Source organism: Papio anubis, chromosome 4 (genome assembly GCF_008728515.1).
Source record: "Papio anubis isolate 15944 chromosome 4, Panubis1.0, whole genome shotgun sequence".
NCBI classification, from domain to species: Eukaryota; Metazoa; Chordata; class Mammalia; order Primates; family Cercopithecidae; genus Papio; species Papio anubis.
Window position 1 is genome coordinate 34967021 of NC_044979.1, and position 20765 is coordinate 34987785.

Below are 20765 nucleotides of genomic sequence, written 5' to 3' on the forward strand. Positions count from 1 at the left end.
TTCCTCCTATGGAAACCCTTGGTGTCATTCTTCAGTTCCTCTCTAGTTGTCTTAGTCTGTGAATATATCTTCTTATGTAATATTTTTCCAATGTCTTGGTTTATACTCACTCATTCTGTATTTGCTTTACAAGTTCTTTACATACTTGTGTTTGTGTTTTCACTTGGACCATTAGTTTTCTGAGAGGAAAGAAAATCTCTTTTCTTTTTTCTATCTTTTCCCTCTATTCCTACTCCTTGTCAACTATAGCAAACAGCTGCTGTCTGTGGTCACTGGAATAAAAGTTGTTGACTCATTACTAGCAGACAAGTACTGAGTCTGTCAGCCAGCACCAGTAGATGACAAAGTTCAACCTGCGGCCTCGCCTGGTGACTTTCTCAGTGATATTACTGGGGTGATAGGGGGGATTGTATGGCTCTGGGATTAGTAATAGGATACAGAGCCTTTCACCTATTTAAATCACCAGCTTAAATCCAACCCTGTTTGAAATTTGGGCTTTCAGTGTATGAGAGAGTACAGACTCCATAGAGAACTGAGCTGGTCTGTGGAAAGTATTTTATTTCAATGTTTTTTGTTTGTTTGTTTGTTTTTGTTTTTTTCCCCTACTATCACAAAGGAAGTTACCTAGGTTCCTATTTGGTATCTCTAATGACCATAGGGTGAAAATGATGGGAACACTTTCTATGCAGAACAACTCCAATCTAGCACAGGTGTCTGCAGCCTTTTCCTGAAAGCTTGAGATGAAGTGAAGATCTGCATGCAGGTGTACTAAGGTGCCAGACAGTCAGTCAAAGGAGCATTACTGGAATGGACTTAAAGACATCAAGACACAATGATAAAGGCAAGAGAAGAGTAACTTATTTGTCTAAGACCAGCTCAGTTCTCTATGGAGCCTGTGTTATCTCATAAATAAGAGTAACTGGCCAGGCACAGTGGCTCATGCCTGTAATCCCAGCACTTTGGGAGGCCGAGGCAGGTGGATCACGAGGTCGGGAGATCGAGACCATCCTGGCTAACACGGTGAAACCCCATCTCTACTAAAAAAATACAAAAAAATTAGCCGGGCGTGGTGGCGGGCGCCTGTAGTCCCAGCTACTCGGGAGGCTGAGGCAGGAGAATGGCGTGAACCTGGGAGACGGAGCTTGCAGTGAGCCGAGATCACGCCACTGTGCTCCAGCCTGGGTGGCAGAGCAAGACTTCATCTCAAAAAAAAAAAAAAAAAAAGAGAAAGAAAAAAAGTAACTTATTTATCTAAACCTCCTTGAGTGGCTAGGACTCAATCCCACCTAAGGGCCAGCAACAGTCTATGGGAAATTATTTCTATAAAGCACTACTCAGAAGCATGAGGAAAGGTCAGACAATATTTGAACATCTTTAAGATATATGTATGGGTGTCTCGCATCTGAGTCTAGATAAATTGATTTTTTTTTCTTTTTTTTGAGGTGGAGTTTTGCTCTTTTGCCCAGGCTGGAGTGAAATGGCACAATCTCAGCTCACTGCAACCTCCGCCCCCTGTATTCATGCGATTCTCCTGCCTTAGCCTCCCGAGTAGCTGGGATTATAGGCACTGGCCACCATGCCTGGCTAATTTTTGTAGTTTTAGTATAGATGGGCCCCCCAATGTGCTAGAATTACAGGCATCAGCCACCATGCCTGGCTTAGAGAAACTGACTCTTAATAAAAGAGAAATCATTTGCTCTCCATAAGTAGCTGATTTACAGAGTAACTGATGCAATCATATTGTACCATCAGCCTCTTCATTCAAAGCACTGGTTAACCTTGCTTAGGGTCATGAAAACATTTGTTGAAAGCTATGGATTCTCTCTCCAGAGGGACACACGTCCACTCAAAATTTTGCATGAAATTTTAAGGAACTTATGGAATCTCAGAGGTTTTTTCATGTTCTCCTGGTAAAAAACCACTGAATTAAGGATTCCTAAATGCTAAATGCCAAATATATTTCTCAGATATCAATAAGTATTAGTTTATTTTACAGATAGGCTAAGTAAAATCCTTAATTCAGATAGTGAGAAAAGGAACTTTGGTGATCATGTAAATTTTTTGATACATTTGGCAATAGTAATAATAACTATAAATTATCAAGTGCTCACCTTGTTTTGAGCACTGTGGAAAGCATTTTGTATACATTACCTTGTTTTAAATTCTCATTCCAATTCTGTATTGTAGGTATTATAGATTCAAGAGGTTAAATGACCCACCAAATGTCTCAGAACGAGTAAGTAGAGTCTGGACCAAGCAGGCAATACCTTCACTTTTAAGGTCTTTCAGAAGTTAGAGGAAAATATCTCACAGTCTGTTGCCTTTAAAAGAAAACACTGTGATCTTGCTTTTAACAGCCAGCTTTTGATGACAATCACTTCCAAAAATAAAAAATAGCTTCCAGGGACACATAAATCTTTTTTTTTTTTGGCTCCATGCAATAAGGCTTTATATTACTTAGGGTGGTCTGAGGTTCCTAAGCTTGCCTTCATTCTGTACTTTTTGCCTTGGAGTCCAAACAACAGGATCAACATACCAGTTGGTGCCTGACTGAAATGGTCAGGAGGTTGGTAATGTTGCAAGGTCTGATGCAGGAGTGAACATGAGTATATGACACCTTTTTGCATCAGTTTTGCTAAACTGCCTCCAAACCATGATCTGAGCTATTGCCTTCCTGTAAAGGTAGCTGATAAATTTTTGACACCTGTCAGAGCTTCCTTTGAAATACAATAGCTCCCACAGCACGGAACCAAGGTTCTCCCTTTCCCTGAAAAAGATAAATACAAATTTCTTCCTCGTGAATTGTTTGGTTGGTTTACTCCTGCTTACATGCAGATCTGTTTGCCCCACCTACCCTCACACTCTGTCTTGGGCATAACAAAATTGAAACCATCTCCGTGAGTCCTAAACAAGGCTGGTCTTGAAAGTAAGCAGAGTGGACAGTTGCTTCCATGGTGCAAGGAAGGGCTCTGTGTCCATAAATAACACACTGCCCCCAGCACCTGTCACATCAGTGTCGTTCTATTGCATCAGCAAGAGATTCTGTCCTTTAGGGCGTATTGTTCCATCTTCCAGTGTCCCTTTTAAAATTTAGATAGCAACATACTGGCCCCTAGTTTAGAACCAAGATGTCTTGGGATAGTTACTGGAGTACGTGAGGCTGGGAAGATGGCAGAAAGTTTAAGGTTAGGATCTAGTGGGAAGTGATATGAAGGGATAAGAAAAGGGCAATAGAGTACAACTTGGTTTTCTTTACAGTTTTATCCAAGGCCAGCCCAAATAGAAACCCTGAGGTTCTGAGGGAGATGCAGATTTCTGCTATGTGGAATGGGGGACACTGATTCCCTGGGAATTTTTCTTTTACCTTGAAGCTGCTATGGTTCTTGAGTGTCGAGCTCATCTACTAGAGGTCCCTGAGAGAATCATCAGGATTTATCCTATCAGAGAAGGGCAAGAGTTAAAAGACTTTTTTTTTTTTTGGTACTGTCAAAAAAATACAGTTGTTATATACAAAACAATACTAAGTCTCATTTTTATGCACTTTGATCATTTGTATGCATACTTTTAAAGATGTGGAGAAATCAATAGAAATAAAATCCTGTTGTCACTTTGCTTTTTATTTGGTGACTGAACACTTATTTTTTAAGAATTGCATAGCCTGAAGTGGCAAATCACATGAATGGATTTGTTAGGATGATTTAAAAAACAAAATCAACTAGTTCCCCAGAAATTTCAGATAGAAGTGTAACTCTGTCAGAATTGGGTTTTACCCCACAGTCACACGTAACTTTCACTTACAAGCAATAACTTATGCAATTCCCTCTTTATGGCATTTGCCTTTTCTACTGAAGAGAAATCCTATGCATGATGGGGAGAACTAGATCAGTTTAAATAGCATCTTTCTTAACAACAAAGTATGCTCTTCTGATACATTGAAAACGTGCACTCACACAAACAATCTTAGTCTAAAAAACAAATGCTACTTTTATGTTCCTTCAAAGAAACACAACTCAATATTTTAGAAAAAGATATAAAAGGCAAAATGATCTGTAGAAACTAAACATGATATCTGGCACGTGATAAAAATTCAGTATTTACTAAACAAACGAATAATTGTATAATTAAATAAACACAACTCTTAAAATTAGCCTTGTGTTTCCTCTGTAGGTCACAGATATATTTTTGCCAAATTATCTTCAAATTTTGGGGCGTCACTGATTGATGCTTAATTTCTATGTAACGATAGAACCTGTTTAGTAGTTTTGTTTATCTCTAGTTTCATATTACAAAAGTAAAAAATTCTAATGAAATTAGTATGAAGATGAGTTAAAAAAATAAAAACACCAAGAAAAACTAGAGAAAAAAGAAATATTTACTCTTTACTATTGATTTCCAAGTCAAATTTAATTATAACAGAACTGTAGGAAGATGCATGTTAGCTTTTGAGGACTACACTCACAACAGTTTAGGAAGGAGCTTTAGACTCACAAACTCATGGGTTTCTAGGGGAATATAAACTCACAGAATAGCAAAGAGTAAAGTAAGATAGGTCCATGAAAAGACAACTTATTAGTAGACATACCCTGATCACAAGCTAATATGATATAATGATTTTTAAAAGCCCTATCCTTTGTCTGTAATTCTACATCTAGGAATCTATCTTATAGAAATAATCAGAAGACTGTGCCTGGTGGCTCACGCCTGTAATCCTAGGACTTTGAGAGGCTGAGATAGCTGGATTGCCTGAGTTCAGCAGTTTGAAACCAGCCTGGGCAACACGGTGAAACCTCATCTCTACAAAAAATACAAAAATTAATCGGATGTGGTGGTATGCACCTGTTGTATCAGTTACTTGGAGGGTTGAGGTGGGAGGATTGTTTGAGCCTAGAAGGTCGAGGCTGCAGTGAGCCATGTTCACGCCACTGCACTCCAGTTTGGGTGATAAAGCATGATTCTGTCTTAAAAACTAAATAAGTAAATAAATAAAAGAAGTAATCAAAGATGTAAAAAAAAGATGTGTATGTGAGAATGTTTATCTCAGCTGTGTTTAAATTGCCAAAATATTAGAAACAACATAAATGTCCCAAAATAGGAAATTTGTATAAGACATTATTGTACACATAAAAAGTGAAATACTACACAGTTATTTAAATTTATATACTTGAAGAATATTTAACATTATATGTCAGTTAACGTAAAGTGTCAGTTTAAGTATGATGTTTATTTAACCAACTATGACTAACCACTTTTAAGGAACTATGATGGATTTTTGCCCCAACTTTATTGAAGTATAGTTGACAATTTAAAATTATATGTATTTATTGTGTACAGCTTGATGATTGGACATATGTATACATTGTGAAATATTCACCACTGTCAAGCTAAGTAAACTACCCATTCTGGCACATAGTTGATCTTTTTTGGGGGTATAGTTATTGTGAAGAACAGTACAAAGGTTTCTCAAAATTTTAAAAATAGAACTGTTTTATGATCCAGCAATCTCACTTCTGCATGCATATCCAAAGGAAGTGAAATCACTATCTCAGAGAGATATCTGCACTTCCACGTTAGTTGCAGCATTATTTACAGCAGCCAAGATATAGAAACAACCTAAATGTCCATTGACAGACGAATAAATGAAGAAAATGTGCTACGTATTTACAAATGGACTATTAACCTTAAAAAAGAAGAGAATCTTGCCATTTGTGACAACATGGATCAACCTAGAGGACATTATGCTAAATGAAAAAAGCCAGGTACAGAAAGACAAATATTGTGATATTTATCTGTGGAATCTAAAACGTTGAAGTCATAGAAAAAAGAGTAGAATGTTGGTTGCCAGGGGCTAGGAGGTGCTGGCCAAGGGGTACACATTTCAGTTAAACAGGATGAATAAATTCTGGAAATCTAATGTACAACAATGTAACTATAGTTAACAGTATTGTATTGTATACTTGAAATCTGCTAAGGGTGTAGATTTTAAGAGTTTTCACCACCAATAGCAACAAGAAAAGGGAACTAAGATGGACTTTACAGAGGCAAAGCTTACAAAGCCCTCTCAGGAAAATTAGCTTGGCATCTACCTCTCAGGACTGAGCAGGCCAGGAATCTTGGAGACCTCGAGAAAAGAGAGTGCCCAAATGTACAGGAAAGCAGGTAGAACTTTGTGAAGAGAGGTTCTTGGCATTGGAAGGAGCAGAAATTTGAAAGAGCAATTCATTTTTCTGAATCACCCAAGCACAGGCTGCATTACCTAAGTTATTGTGTCTGTCTGCATGAAACCAGAAGTTTATTTTCCATTAATGAGTGAGTGGTGGCTCCTGAGAAAGGTGAGACCAGTTACAGTCAATAAAAAAGCTACTTCCGGTTTGTGCAATTGAGTTGTAGGGTGAGTAAAAAATATTTTGACTACATTGATTACCTATAGTAACAATAAACATAACATCTCTAGACTTTTAAAAAGTATTATTTTTTTAACTTTCATTTTAAGTTTTACCTTAACATTTGTTCTATAGGTAAATTGTATATTGCAAGGGTTTGGTGTACAGAGTGTTTTGTCATCCAGGTAATAGACATAGTACCTCATAGGCAGTTTTTCTATCCTTGCCCTTCTCCCACTCTCGACCCTCAAGTAGGTCTTGGTGTCTGTTGTTTCCTTCTTTGTGTGCATATGTACTCAAAGTTTAGCTCCTACTTGTAAGTGAGAACGTGGGGTATTTGGTTTTCTGTTCCTCTGTTAATTTGCTTAGGATAATGACCTACAGCTCCATCCATGTTGCTGCAAAGGACACGATCTCATTCTTTTTCATGGTTGACTGGTATTCTATGGTGTATATGTACAACATTATCTTTATCCAGTCTACTGTCATTGTGCATTTAGGTTGATTCCATGTTTTTGCTGTTGTGAACAATGCTGCAGTGAGTGCGTGCATGCATGTGTATTTATGGTACAATGGTTTATATTCTTTTGTGTATATATACAAAAATGCGATTGTTAGATCGAATGGTAATTCTACTTTAAGTTCTTTGAGAAATCACCACACTGTTTTCCACAATGGCCAAACTAATTTACATTCCCACCAGCATTGTATAAGCATTTCCTTTTCTCTATTACCTCGCCAGCATCTGTTATTTTTTGATTTTTTATTAGGAGCCATTCTGACTGGTGTGTGAGATGGTATCTCATTGTGGTTTTGATTTGCATTTCTCTAATGATTAGGGTTGTTGAGCATTTTAAAAAGTATTATTCTTATGAATATACATCTAAATATTCATATACAATTATATATACATATATTCTTTCCAAAAATATTCATTCCTGGCATAATGTACTTTGTTCAACATGACAAACAATCCTGTCTGGTGCGCAAGTCAAATTTTTTCCCTTCAATATTGATTCAAATAATAATGAGGCACTGCATTTTTTCATATCTTGTTTCGAAATCATGTACAGGCCATTGATTTCTTTCTGTTGGAGGCAGTTGATTATAATGGTCGAATCTTTGTTCAAACCCTGACCTGCCTGCATTAGCTGCCTGGTGAACTGTGTCTGACGGGTCGCAAGTAGTCAGCAAACATTCCCTGTTATTATTCTGTGATTGAACTCCTGTGGAATGGGAACGTAGGATTCTAGTTCTTTTTGAAGGTTTTAGTTCTATTGCTTACCGTTCAATGTTCACCCTGACACCCGCTTTTTATTTTCTTCTCCCTGCTTTTCCCTAGAATCACCAATTTTCAGAGTTAAAGACCGTCAGGTAGCCCCACCTGTAAATTTTGTTTAAAACATGCCCAACAAGTCATTAATAGCCTCAGCTTGAACATCAAAGTGTCAGGGAGCTTGCTATCTCCTCACAGAGCGCTTCTCCTTTAGCCAGCATTTTTTTGCTTTTTTTAGACAGAGTCTCCTTCTGTCAACCAGGCTAGAGTCCAATGGCACGATCTCAGCTCACTGCAACCTCCACCTCCCAGATTCAAGTGATTCTTCTGCCCCAGCCTCCCGAGTAACTGGGATTACAGGAGCCCACCACCATGCTGGGCTAATTTTTGTGTTTTTAGTAGAGACGGGGTTTCACCATGTTGGTCAGCTGGTCTCGAACTCCTGACCTCAGGTGATCCACCCCCATCGGCCTCCCAAAATGCTGGGATTATAGGCATGAGCTACGGTGCCTGACCTAGCCAGCTTTAACAATTAAGAAAACCAGTGAACTTGAATCCATCTCTTCCAAACATTATCTGAAAATAATGTTTCTACTTCTCTTCTAACCTTTTTCTGGTTCTGTTTCTCAGTTACACTGAGAAAGTATTGTTCCTCTGCAACACAGGAGCCCTGTTAATATCCCCCAGGAAGGCTCTCAGGTCTCCACTGAGCCTTTTCTTTCAGAGGCTGGACAACTGCTCTTCCTATAAGATGGTCTCACCTCCTGCACTGCCTTGATTGCTTTCTTGTAAACACATCTGTTTATCCATTTCTTTCTAAAAGTGACACTGAACCACAGGCTCTGAGTGCAACACAACAGCTACAGTCAGACCAACACAAGTCTAAGTGGGTGTGACCACTTTCCTTTTCTCAAACACTATACATCTGTTAATTTAGCCCAAGCTCAGATAAGTATTTAGACTATCATGTTACACAGTTGATTTAGACCTCAGTATCCCAAAATTCTACAAACCATATGTTTTCTCTACATTGTTTTCTGTGTAATTGTATGCAGGACCCTATAGGACTCTATTTATTCCTATTACATTTTATATTTTTTCAATTTGGCTTTTATTTCCTTCTGCTAAAATTGAACGCATTTTCTATCTCTCCAAGTATTGTTTTATTTGCTGACTTAATAAGCATGCCTTCTATATGTCCTTAAGCTCCAACGATAAAGATAAATGTTGAAAAGAAATCGGCACAGGACAGAGGCTTCTATGTTGACATTGATCCATTAATTTGCACCCTCCCAGAAAAGGTGTTTATCCAGCTACAAATCCTCTTAAAGACACCAACACCTAGCATTAATGTCTCCTTTTTGATAACAAGACCATCATCAAGGAATACTGTCAAATACCATCTTGAAATATGCACAGTTATCTGATACTACATTCTTCTGCTCTGCTAATCAAAAAGACAAAGGAAAAGAATTAACCCACCAATTCTTAGTGATTATTTTTTTTCCTACGTATGTTCAGACTATCCTATTTGTCCATGCAAAAATATACATTCAATGTCTGTTATGTTCTAGGCACAGGGCTAGACACAGATATATGGGATCCATGTCCTCAGGGAGCTTTCTGTCTTTAAATCATGTATTTTAGATTTTTCTCCAGAAATAATACCAATTTCTCTTTAAGGTTTAGCACACAGTCAAGCACATAGCATAGCAGGTCTTTAATAAATATTTTTATATTGAGTTTAATAATTATTATAACTAATATCTATTGAGTGTTTACCTGTGACAGGCATTACACTAAGTGCGTTAAATGGATGTCACTTAATGTCTACATAATTCTCCCCCACTTTACAGATGAGAAAACTGAAGCACAGAGTCGTTAGGTAACTTACCTAAGCCCACATACCTAGTGGGCAGTGGAGAGTGGGATACACCCCAGTCAGCTGACAATGGAGGCCACCCATGCTTAACCAGTATACTCTAACTATGAGTCAGCTACTTTGAAGGTATTAGTGAAAAGAGAGTCTTATTTTGTAACCTAACAATTAGGAAAACCAGTGAACTTGAATCCATCTCTTCAAAACATTATCTGAAGATAATGTTTCTCCTTCTCTTCTAACCTTTTTCTGGTTCTGTTTCTCAGAGTTACACTGAGAAAGTATTGTTCCTCTGCAACACAGGAGCCCTGTTAATATCTCCCCGGAAGGCTCTCAGGTCTTCATAAACCTGAGAAAAAGTTTTCTAACAAAGTTTAAGCAACTGTCTAACAAATTCATCCCACAACTCCAAGGGAAATATAAAACTTGTAGGCAAATTTCTATTTGAAAATAAAATAGTCTCATAAAATAACTGAAATATAAAATTATAATTTTTATCACAATAACTTAATGCTCTCAGCACAAAGCAGTGATAAGATTATTCTTGTCCACATCACTGCTCTACTTCATGGAAGTCAAATCATTTTAGATATAGAAAGCTCCTTAGAAGTTAACTGTGCATTTAAGAACAATATGAGTGATGATATCACATAAATTTTAAGGACTTTCCAACCTTTAGATTTTGTGATATAATTTGCAGGAGTAAATTTCCAATTCTATTCAGTTTATTTTTTAAAAACCTAACTACAGAAATTTTTCAGTCTGGGCAGAAAGCATTCATCTTTTTCAACAAGTGATGAAAAAGCCTTAAAAGAGATTTATTTATTCACAAAAGATAGTTAATTTTTAAATTAGAAACCAAGAGGTGAGCCGAGACCCTTCTGGGATTCTGTAGTAAATATATTGACATGTTCTATAAGGATATTCATTCTTAATCTGTTTTTCTCATGATATAATTTTTTTATGCTTAGTAATTATGCAATTGAGTTGATGTTCTATAAGCAAACAAATTCTAGCTTTATTCTCTAATTAAAAAGGCCCTAAACAGGTAAGCCTGTAGGTGATCAACCAGAAAGTTAATGAGTAGCTACTATAATTTGTATTTCCATCTGTTTAAAATATTACCAATAATGAAATATTCAATAAGCTAGTTGGTGAGGTACAGATCAAATATTTCATAATCTCACCTTTTGGAATGATCATCTTGTCATTCTTATCCAGGGACTTGCCTTCCTAAATCAGAGGAAGTGCCCTGGAGCCAATGTGTGCTTCTGTGTATCTAAAATTAAGTATCCAGTTGGTGGTTAAATTAAGATCTGACCTTGTACAAGTGAAACATAAGCGGTCTCTGGCACACAGTAAAATATTACCCATGACTTCTCTAGACTTTCATCAAAAGAAACAGAAGCCTACAGAGGTATAATAAGATTATCTGTGTCCTGATTGGTTCAAAGAACTCTTATGAAAACAAAGGACCTGCCAATTCAGCTGCAGGGAGTGTTCCTACTGACGGAACAAAACCAAACCACTTAGAATTAACACACAATTTAAAGGTATTTGTTCAAGAGACAAATCTGTAAGTCTTTGCGTTGTCAGACCCTAATCCACTTCTGACGTATTTTAATACACACTATTTTTCTTTCTCCATCTTTCAGATTCAGGTCAAATTTCATTAAATACAATTTTCTTATCATACTAATTTGCTGTCTTTGATTTTTGTTTAATAATTGCTGATCTGATATACAGACAGAGATAGGGCAGTCAGTGACATCCAATCTGATCAGGAAATTTTAGGTCAAGTTATTGAGCATACGTAGTCTAAAAAATGAGTAGCAAATGTATTAATAAAACAAGCAAAAAAATTGGGATTTTTAATTGAGGAAGGTTGTTTGTTTTCTTTTAAAAAACCAATTAAGTTTATTATCTTACTGATTTTCCAATGAAAATAGTCTTCCTTAAATTTGTTTTGACATAGCTATCCTTGAATTAACTCAGGCCACTGTGGGCACTCACAAAGCCATCTGGCCTCTATCCCCTTCACCCCCCCCCCCGCCAATAAAACAACTCCTCTTGCGGGTCTCAGTGACCTCTTTCTGACTTACTTTAGAAACTCATTTCATATTTTATATTCATTTTCATTTCTTAATTTACAGACCCTCGTTGGATTTGCTGCCAGTGATTCTTCCCTTTTTCCTGAAACTCTGTACTTCTTAGGCTACTGGGAGCACTACACACTTTTGTTTTTCTTCTCATCTCTGACATTTTCTTTGTGCTCAGTGTTAATGAATATAAATATGTGGATTGTAGTGAATTTGCCAGTTTTATTTCAAAAATTGAGAAAACTGTAAATGCAAAATGAGAGGTCCTAACTCCTCTTTAACTGTGATAAAAGAAGGTGCGTTTCAGTCATCTTCAAAGCAAGCTGAGAAGTATTTTATGTTTAAACCACTATTAACTTTGTATTGCAATAGTCAAGGGTAAAGGTTAGATCACTGTATACATTGTCTACATTTTATCATTATTAATCTAATTTGGAATTTTTCAATAAAGAATTCTTGTGAAAAGCAACCAGCATTGTGAAACACTTTAATTTTATACAACTTTTTTTTTCTTACAATATTAGAAATTCACATAAAGCTTTGGAGTATAATGCAAATGTATGGGAAAATGTGCACCTAACACTTTAAAGTATGGCTTGACACATTGCAGTGACTTTTCTGCTCTTAAACCAATGAAGGTCTGCCTGTTTTATCCATTTATATAATAGTTGTTATAGATCTACCTATACCATGCAACATTTAAAATAATGTATATGATAGAAAAGCCAAAATAAGACCATGTGGTAAAATAAATGAGAGCCTGTTACTGAAGACATAGTCCTGTGAACATGTCTTGTTTTACCACTTACTGTTTTTGTAGATGCATTATTTACATTTTTGACATTATTTATCTGTAGTGTGGGACTGATGATGATGATGATGATACAATGACCATGGCACCACCATTTTAATGAGGCCTATTCCTCAAGTAGTTAGTCATCTATGCACACACAATAAGACATATTTTGAGTAACTCACATATTTGAAAGAATGATCTATTCATAATGCTAGTAATCACCTCCACATTTGCCTCTATGGAAGCTGGCTTTTCCTGTGGGTTTTCTCAAAGGGGAAACAAAATCAGTCCTAGCTTTTCAAACAGTGCCTCTCGTTTTGTCTGGTGAGAATGAGTTTCAGGGTGGGGTCAGATTTAACAGCGAAGGACTAGTTGAATACTACTGTTGTTCCAAGGAAGGTACACAAAATGACACTGACATCCAAATACTCATTCCTTCTATCTATATATAGCAAGAAATGCATGTCCTGTTTCAAGATGATAATTATAGCAACTGATACGAAGAGTCTTAGGTTAAAATAGTTGAAGCACAGTGTTAGAAGCTAACTGTCCTTGGACCCACCTATTTCTATTTTGGGAATAAGAAATTTAGGTAGCATTGTTTGTGAATTTCCAGGGAGAAATGTGGCAGCTTGGTCTTCATATTATATTGTAGGCACCTGCCACTGCTACAGCCTCACTTTGCCCACAGGTACTCTGTCTTCCTGAAAAAGAGTGTGGCACTTGCAGGCCTGGATTTTAAAAAACAGCTCTTGCTTTGATTAGTCATACAATCCCATGTACCCCCTACAAAGCCACTTACTACGTCCTTTCTGATCCAGCCCATTCTTTATGAGGCTTTATCAGAACTGGAGCTTTATCTTTGCCTTCTACAAAAAATGGCGTTCAAACACCTTGGAGAGTTCTACTTTAAGTTATCCTATTATTTTTTGTTTGTTTGTTTTGTGTGTTTTTTTTGTATTTTTCTCTCTTTTTTTTTTTCTGTTTTTAAGTTATCTTATTATTTTGTTGTTTAGTAAGCAACACTTAGGTATATCTCAGTTGGCTTCATTTTTGCTTTGATATATTTCAGGTTTTCTCCTTTTTCCTTTTCTGTACTTGACCATTATTTTGGCCTTTGGGTCTGTGATTTAAGAAATGCACATTTTATTTTAGTTAGGCATAAAACAGTAGAAAAAAAATATGAAAACATAAAACAAATCCTTTATTTCTAGTATGCTTCCCAGAACCTTGGTAATTGTTTATTTTTGCTATGCCGTACGCTGTTTTTCCAGACTGAAAATCAAACAACTGAAACCATGAGTCAAATCTATTAGCAACGAACTCCTCCAACAGCACTGATGTCACAGGCCCCTGGAAGAATCCACATAGTTGACATTACTCTGGCCATTTAGTTGCCACGCAGCCAAGCAAAGGCAAGTGATGGAAATAGTATTTTTTAGTAAGGTAGCACTATAGGTAGTTACACTAAATCAATGACAAACAAACAGCAGGGAAGATCCTTCATGGGGTTTCAGTTATATTTACCACTTTATGACTTTGTCTAGTAAAGTTTTGGGCACTTATCAAATATGTGTTGAATATTTTGTTGAACACTGATGACTTGTTCAAATGCGTTCACAGTTATTTCTGTTTAACCAAAGTTTAAGTCAATTAAGGTTGAGTCATAATACATTTTTTAAAAGCTGGTTGATCTTTCTTTTTTTCTTTCTTCCTTTTGTGAACAAAGTACTTAATTTTCGATATTGTGAAAGGCATTTCAAGTGTATCTAAGAGAAACAAACTTGGATTAAAAGGAGAGAATATGTATTTTAGTCTAAGATCTGTCAGTTTTTGTGAATTAAGACAAATCATCTAGAGGTATCTAAAGGTTTATACTTCAGTTTCCTACTGTGTAATAACACTGTTCTTGTTATTTCATATCATTGTTATGAAAATAAGAGCATAATTATGAAAGTTCTTTGTAAAACTAATAATCCCTCTACAGATACAGGACTTATAGTCTAAATATAAAAGTATATTATACTTCTGGGGACATAAAATGGACATCAGGGATAACGTTGCATTTGGTTGTCTATTCTGTATATACAGACACACATTTTAGTATATGCAGAATGTGATGCTAGGCACTTCTGGGTATGTTAAGATGGGTGGGACATGTGGTTCTAGTCCCAAAAACTTACCACTGTGTAGAGACAAACAAGTAGAGAGATGAGACCTAAGAAGGCTGTGGAGGAGGAGGTCAGAGAACAAAGACACGCACACACACACACACGAGCTTTGAAAAGAGAAAATGGTTTCACATTAATGGATCATCAACCTAGAGTAGTTTCTCCATATCTGTGAAGGATTTTTTTTTTTCAGATGAAATCTCACTCTGTTGCCCAGACTGGAGTGCAGTGGTGCCATCTCAGCTCACTGCAACCTCTGCCTCCTATGTACAAGCGATTCTCCTGCCTCAGCCTCCCACATAGCTAGCGGTACAGGTGTGTGCCACCATGTCTCACTAAGTTTTGTATTTTTAGTAGGGACGGGGTTTCACCATGTTGGCCAAGCTGGTCTTGAACTCCTGACCTCAAGTGGTCTGCCCGCCTTGGCCTCCCAAAGTGCTGGGATTACAGGCATGAGCCATCATGCCCGGCCAGTGGAGAATACGCTCTAAGATCGACAGTGGTGAGTGCCTGAAAACACAAGGAATACAGAACTCTATGTATGCTGGGTTTTTTTTCCTATACATAGATACTTACGCTAAAGTTTAATTTATAAATAAAGCACAGTAAGCAATTAGCAACAATATTAACAATGAAGAACAATTATAACAACATATCGGCATCAATATTCTTGTGGCCACCATTAAATATAATAAAGGTTCCTTGAACACAAACACTGTGATACCATCATGATTGATCTGACAATCAGGCAAACCACTAAATGTTCAAATAGGCTGGTGACATATGCAGAGTGAATATGCTAAACAAAGGGGTGATTTATGATCCAAGTAGAACAGAGCAGGGTGACCCAGAATTTCATCACACTACTCAGAATGGCATGTAGTTTCAACTTATGAATTGTTTCCTGCTAGGATTTTCCATTTAATATTTTTTGACTAGGGTAACAAGTAAAACCATGTGTAAGGGGGATTATCGTTTAAGAACCTTCCTTTTTCTTCTAGTCTCTTATAATTCTGACTTCTTACATATCTCAAATTGATAGTGCTAAGGCAAAGAGATTGTCACTATTCTTAGTACCTTATTTAATATAAACCAAGCATAATTATAATCAGGACTTACAATAAAGCTCTATATTGGCAACCAAAGTAAATTTTGAATTATTGAAAATTCAGTATTGTATTCTATTCTCTCTGAAAAGAATTGATCTTTTCATATGCATTTGTGTTTTGTTCCAATTTCTAATTGAAGTTGCTAATGCATGACATTTAATTAATATTTGATTATAAAAAGAGCATTTTAATAGTACATACTATAGAAGAAATTATATGAATTTAATGAAGAAAACTTACCATACTAATTCAAAATTTTCTTTCTTTCTTTCTTTCTTTTTCACATTATTATTATTATTATTATTATTATTATTTTGAGACAGGGTCTCCCTCTGTAACTTAGGCTGGAGTACACTGGCACGATCTTGATTCACAGCAACCTCCACCTCCCAGGCTCAAGCAATTGTCCCGCATCAGCCTCCGGAGCAGCTGGGACTACAGGCATGTGCCATCACACCTGGCTAATTTTTTTTGTATTTCTTTTGTAGAGACAGGGTTTGACCATGTTGTCCCAGCTGGTTTCAAACTCTTGAGTTCAAGCAATCTGCCCACCTCTCAAAGTGTTAGGATTACAGGTATGAGCCACTGCACCTGGCCTAAATATTTCAATGTAAATTCATCCTTTCTACGATTAAAAGATATCACTCTTGCCTCTTGTGGATATAGGCCTTTATATTTTGTATTTCAAATTTGAGCCACCACTTTGTGTATGTTAAAACAATTTCTAATGGTCTCATGATTTGCCTCCCCCCAAGTTTTTTTCAATATAAAAGGTAAGTTTAATAATTACTCCGGGAAACTAGAAAAACTGTGATGATTTATGCTAGATTTAGATTTATCTTTAGTAGGACAGTAAAAGTACTGAGACAAAATATTCTGGATATTTCTGGATTTACTAAATATTTGAGTTAGTTATGGCTTGATTTTAAGATTTAAAATGGAATTACCATTCAAATAAAGCAAAATTTTACATTTCCTTTATGTACACAGTAATATAAAAAGTATTAAATCAGGTTGAGTTTCGAGGTTTGGTTAAGTTGTTTTTATGCAGCTTGGAATGTCTGGGTAATTTTCCAGTCTTGAAGATATGTCCCATTCACCCACAGTGTAGACAAATACTTTCAAGAGGGCTTTGGGTGGGAAATAATAGTGAATTAGCTCACTAGCTAAATAGCATTTTACAAAGTCAAGAATGGTAGGACCCAGAGAAGTACATGAATGTGGGATTCTCACCAGTGCAGTATTTAACAAATATTGACCATCTACAATGCCAGGTATTATGTTGTGCACTAGGTATACCAACGAACTATATCAAGTTCCTGTCACTGAAAAGTTTGTATTTAAGTTGGTGAGGTGAATGTTACATAAGTAAGAAAATGAATTGTGGTAAACTCTGTGAAGAAAATAAGCATGACAACAGTTGGTCATTGAAGTGGGGAGGCTTCCTTCAGAAAGGATAGTCAGAGGGAACACATCTGTGCTGAGAACTTTCACAAAGAATAACCAGACACAGAAAGGTATAGAGGACAAACTTTTAGGAAGATGGAATGTAAGTTTAATCTTTACTTTTTGTCATGAGACAAAAAGGATGTGCCATGTGAAGGGATCAACTAGAGAACAAATGAAAGTGAAGCTCATCAAGGGAGGGTAGGGATGGGAGGTGGGTGATGGATAAAAGCTTGGGATTTATTACAAACACAATGGAGCATGAATTGAATGGTTTTGAGTTAGGGACTAATAAACTGGCTCATTTTTTAAACAGTGATAAGCGTCATTTAGGGCAAACAGCCACTTTAACATTGGTTTGCCATTGAGTTTAGGAAAGCAAATTCTATCTTCCCCTCATCCTAACTACAATTAAAACAGCTTAGATCTGTTCTGTTGCCATGATGCATCATTCTCACAGTTGAATTTCTAGCTTTAGCACCAAGAGGTTAAGCTTGCTTGTTTAATGGCTCCATCCACAACTTGTATACTTTGTCAAACCAGTTTGAAGTGTAAGAGGCTGACATTAAGTAACATCAGCAAGACAGAGAAATACGTTTTCTATTTTTACTGTCACCTTCCCACGATGCACCAATTTTGATAACTACCTGTGGATGAGAGAATCCTTCATTTATGGGAGTCCAGGAGTCCAGTGAAGAAGTACCAGCACATGACTAGATCATAAAATACAAGAATAGAAGCATTGGAAAGGATGAGAAGAATAGTTACACTTTATACATATTACCCCTTCCCCCAAAGCAGCACAACAAAGTGCCAAAAGAGATTTCTTCAGCCATGATTCCTCCCATGAGATAAAGTGAAAGCATAGTGAGTGAGCAACTGGCTTCTCCAGCTGTGCAGGATGCTACCAAGAGGCCTGCCTTTCTCTCATCCCACCCATAAAACTGAAGAAATCAGCATGGCTAAGTGGCTAGGAGAGGCTGGGAGCAGTGAAGAAGGTTGGGGATTTATAGAAATCAGGAACTGAAACTCAATAAAGAACTGTGTGTCCTATTAACCACCTTGTGGACTCTTTCAGGAGACCTGTCCACAAGCTACTTAGGACATCTTGCCTTTAGGGACTCCCTCAACTAGTCAACAAGTGTCTGCAATGTCTCACATGCCCCACCTCCCCTACACAGATGTCTGGCTCCCCAGATTCACAAGTGTGAGCTTTTGCACACAGTTATGAGCAACACAGTCAGCTTATTTGACTCTGCTAGATTGGGAAAAGGAACACAAACTTGAGCATTTCAGGGCACTGCCCTAGAGCAAAGAAATGGGAGACTCTCAAAATCTGGCCTGACTTTGCAAGATTGAAAGAAAGAATATGATTTTGAGACTCCTCGCCTACTCCCAAGAGGAAACAAGTGGGTAGGCAAATCCACAAAGAAGACCTGAGAGAGTCTCAGAATCTCTAGTCAAACAGGCTTGTGATTGAATTTTTCTCTCAAAGACTGTCAGTAAAACTTGAAGAAAGATAATTTTTCAAATGTGGAAACAACACAAGACTTCAAGAAACGTGAAAAGCTAAGGAAACACGACACTACCCAAAGGAACCCAGTACTTTTCCAGTAATAGCTAAAAACCAGATTTACAAATTGCCTGACAAATAATCCAAATAATTGTTTTAAGAATGAATGCTCAGTGAGCTACAAGAAAACACAGATAAAAAAATTCAGTGAAATAAGGAAAAGAATATGTGCACAAAATGAGAAATTCAACAAAGATATAGAAATAATATAAAACAAATTCTGTTGCTAAAGAATTCAATACATATGTGAAAAATGCAATAGAGAACTTCAACATCAGAGTTGATTAAGCAGAAGAAATAATCTGTGAATTCAAAAACAGGTCATTTGAAATTACACAGTGAAAGATGAAAAAAATAAGTAAAGCTTTGAGGATTTATGCGATACGATCAACATAAATAATGTAAACATTAGGGCATTTTAGGAAAGGAGAAGAAAGAGACAAAAGGGGAAAAAGTTTATTTAAAGAAATATGAGCTGAAAATGTCCCAATCCTGAGAGAGATATTGACATCCAGGTACACGAAACTCAAAAGTTCACAGATAGACTCAATACGAAGTGGAATTCACTGGGACATATTATATTCAAATTGTCAAAAATCAAAGTCAAAGTGAGGATTTTGAAAACAGCAAGAGAAAAGAGATATATTACACACAAGGGAATGTACATTAGACTATCAGTAGATTTCTTAGCAGAACCGTTGCAGATGAGGAGAAAGTGGGATAATATATTCAAAGTGTTCAGAGGTGGGGAACTCTGTCAACCAAGATTACTTTACTTTACCCAGCAAAGTCATGATTTGTATATGAAGGAGCGGTAAAGATTTTCTCAGACAAACAAAAGCTGAGGTAATTTATTACCACCAGATATGCCTCACAAAAAAATGTTAAAAGGAGTTCTTCAAGATGAAATAAAAGGACATTAATTACTAACATGAAAACTTGTGAAAATGCAAAACTCACTGGTGAAGGTAAGTATATAATCAAATTCAGAATATTCTATTCATATACTGAAATGTTGGTGTATAGATCACCCTTAATTCTAGCACAAAGGTTAAAAGACAAAATAATTAAAAATATAACTAAAATAATTTGTTAATGGATACCACAGTATAACAAGAAGTAAATTGTGCCATCAAAACTTAAAATGTGGTAGAGTAAAAGTGTAGAGTTTTCTATGTGATTGAAATTAGGTTGACATCAGCTAGCTTTAAAAGATCACTATAAGATGTTTTATGTAAACCTCATGGTAACCACAAAGCAAAAAGTTGTAGTAGATACACAGAAGAGTGAGAGGAAGAAATCAAAGCATACCACTATAGAAAACCATCAAATCACAAAGGGAGACAGTAAAAGCAGAAGAAAGGAACAAGAAAAACTACAGAACAGAAACAATTAACAAAATGGCAACAAGTCCTCACTAATTAATGATTATTTTAAACATATGTGCACTAAATTCTCCAACCAAAAGACATGGAATGGCTGAACAGATTTTAAAGAACAAGATCAATCTATATGCTGCCTGCAAAAGACTCACTTTACCTTTAAGAACACACAGGCTGAGCCGGGCGTGGTGGCTTATGCCTGTAATCCCAGCACTTTGGGAGGCTGAGGTGGGTGGATCATGAGGTCAGGAGATAGAGACCATCCTGGCTAACACAGTGAAACCCCGTCTCTACCGAAAATACAAAAAATTAGCCAGGCGTGGTGGTGGGCACCTGTAGTCCCAGCTACTCGGGAGGCTGAGGCAGGAGAATGGCGTGAACCCAGGAGGCGGAGCTTGCAGTGAGCCGAGATTGCACCACTGCACTCCAGTCTGGGTGACAGAGCAAGACTCCATCTCACAAAAAAAAAAAAAGAAAACACACAGGCTGAAAGTGAAAGGATAGAAAAAGATGCACTATGCAAACAGAAACCAAAAGAGAGCAGGGATAGGTATATACATGTCAGAAAAAAAACTAGCCTTAAATAAAAACTGTAATAAGAGATGAAGGTCACAGTTGCTTACAAGAGGGCCAAATAGGAAGAGCTCCGGTCTA

General features: G+C 36.8%; 1 protein-coding gene across 7 annotated transcripts in view; it reads right to left on the minus strand.

Annotated features, from left to right (window-relative positions):
• ASB15 (ankyrin repeat and SOCS box containing 15) overlaps positions 1–20765 on the minus strand; it is a 77439-nt gene that overhangs the window by 26603 nt on the left and 30071 nt on the right. For 3 of the 7 annotated variants that reach the window (XM_017957135.3, XM_009203798.4, XM_009203799.4), the window contains exon 2: positions 3365–3437. The gene's annotated coding sequence lies outside the window, so the exon portion shown is untranslated. The other 4 variants (XM_009203800.4, XM_009203797.4, XM_003896526.5 and 1 more) reach the window with 3 other exon arrangements.